Raw genomic sequence first — 2,825 nt, forward strand, 5'->3', positions numbered from 1 at the left:
AATAATCTATCAGTTTTCCCGAAGGTTGTCTGGCAGAGAATGCTTTTAGCATGAAGTTTACCCTCCGCCATATTGGTAAATAAAGTTTCAATAAAAAAAAAACATACTTACATATAAATATTTAGAAAAATACCGTCACGGCAATTTGTTGCCTTGTGGCACCCAAAAGGCTGGCAGCATTGCACTGATAATTGGGTAAATAGTCAATCTGTATGAATGCGATAAACTAAAAAACTGCCGGACGGATTTTTGTACGGTTTTCATTAATAGATAGTGTGATTCCCGGCAAAGTTTTAGGTGTTAGTTAATTTATTGCGGTTTCAACCGAGCGAAGTCGGGACGGGTCGCTAGTTACTAATATTTCAAGTTGTTGCCATAGTCAATTGGTAATGAGCTAAGAATACACAAATATATACAGATATTTTATTGTCGTTGCTAAGTATTAGGATGTACAAGTAAACTGTAAAACGGTGACATAACATTTGTTATACTATTATGCTTAGAAGGTTTAGATCGTCAAACTGATGACAAAACAAAACTTAGGTATGTAATTAGGTAAAGTAAGAAATTCTTTTTATACTAGCCATATAAATATAGCGTTTATATAAAAAATATTAATTATGACACAAAAAAATATGTAGCTGTATAAAATAATAAAAACTATATTTATCCAATTAAATAGAGACCGCCAAAAACCCATATACTCCTGTAGATGCCGCGACTAAGGGACACAGCATAGGCAGCTGTTAGGCTACAATAGTATCCCCAAGGAGGGCAGCCGACAGGCGGCCGGTTGTAAAATCATAGCTGAATATTCAAAATTTTAAGGTTTCTTTTTGCTCATCACGGGTTTCGCGGCTTCACAAACCCGGGGAAACGCAGAGATGAGAGAGAGAGAGCGACGACTAAAAAATCTTTTTTTGTTAAATATATCAAATAAAAATAGTTTAATATACTCTTTATATGAAATACCCCAAATATAACTATGTATTGGTATGATTTTTGTATAGTAAAGTGGACAAACGAGAATGCGTGTTGTCTGATGGTAAGCAAACACCGCAGCCCATGGACACCGGCAATCCGGCACAGGTCACCGATGCGTTGCCGACTTTTCAGAATACTTTGCAGAATACTTTTCAGAATACTTTTAGAATACTTTTTAGAATACTTTTTAGAATACTTTTTAGAATACTTTTTAGAATACTTTTTAGAATACTTTTTAGAATACTTTTCAGAATACTTTTTAGAATACTTTTCAGAATACTTTTTAGAATACTTTTCAGAATACTTTTTAGAATACTTTTCAGAATACTTTTTAGAATACTTTTTAGAATACTTTTCAGAATACTTTTTAGAATACTTTTCAGAATACTTTTCAGAATACTTTTTAGAATACTTTTTAGAATACTTTTCAGAATACTTTTTAGAATACTTTTCAGAATACATTTTAGAATACTTTTCAGAATACTTTTAGAATACTTTTCAGAATAATAGACTCTTTTCTTGCAAGCCCCAACGTCGAAACTATTAGGGAACACCGTTGAGGGAAGTTTATTCCATAGTTTAGTACAACGAATATAATAATTATAGAAGAAATAAGTAAAAGTAATGATAGTAAAACATATAATATTGCCAAAAACAATAAGAGGCAGCTATGTATTAATGATTAGATGTTGCCCGGGGCTTCGCTCCCGTAGGAATATTGACATAAAATTTAGCCTATAGCAATCTTGGATGATGTACCTTTCTAATGGTGAAAGAAGTTTTCGGTCGGTAGTTTCGGAGATTATCAGCCTCAAACATACAAACTCACAAAAGCTTATTTCTTTATAATAATAGTATAGATTAGATAGAGTGGAAATATATAGAAAAGGTGATGTATGTACCTAGTGACCTAGACTTTAAAAAACTCCTTTAGATTTAATAGGGTAGATAAAATAGATTTAGTAGGGTAGATTACTGATTTTTATTTTGGTGTCTATTCGAAGAAACAATAATTGTAAGAAACAATAATGGTAAGCCCTTTTGGCATGATAGGGACAAACACTGTTCAAATGAGTTTCTTTCGGCATTTCTTCTCAACAGTGGTCGTTCCGAAATGCCAGTAGTTTGTAGCTTGTGAGAAATAACCTGTGAAGGTCTAATTTCCGAATAAATGATTTGAATTTGAAGGTTATTATATTATTAAAATCAAAAATGAAGAAATTACTGTGATAATGGAAATACTTTCAAAGATATGACAATAAATAAAATCACACATTTTTGGACTCGTCCAAACGCTCCGTACTATATGATACTCTAACGTGACGTCACGATATTGTAATATCTTAGCGAAAAAAGCTAATTTATCCGACAGCTACTTTTATTATATCTACTTTTAAGTTGTTTTGAAATTTTTAGTTTTTTAAAGACGGTTGAAAGTTTTTTTATAATTTAATTATTTTTTTGAAATGGTATTTGCTTAAAACTTTAAATGAATGTTGGTCTATTAATTATAACAATGATCTTAAATGTATGTATTTTATCTAGAGCACACATGTTTTTTTTAAATTTTCTAACCCTGTTATCTATAGCTATAGGTTAGGTATTCAACTATTTATTTTAATAATTTTAATCAAATTCTTATGACGATATACTTAATCAGTTATTGAAATATTTGAGTATTAGAAATACAATCTGTTTTGATTTTTTTATTTCTATGTCATAGTGAGAAGTTAACATCATCTGGGTGATAGTATCAAAAACAATGTTTGATTTAAAAATAATCGTAATATATATAATTATTTTCAACAATGTCCCTTTAACATTTATTAAAAGAAATTATT

This window comes from Plodia interpunctella, chromosome 28 (assembly GCF_027563975.2).
Source record: "Plodia interpunctella isolate USDA-ARS_2022_Savannah chromosome 28, ilPloInte3.2, whole genome shotgun sequence".
Taxonomy (NCBI): Eukaryota; Metazoa; Arthropoda; class Insecta; order Lepidoptera; family Pyralidae; genus Plodia; species Plodia interpunctella.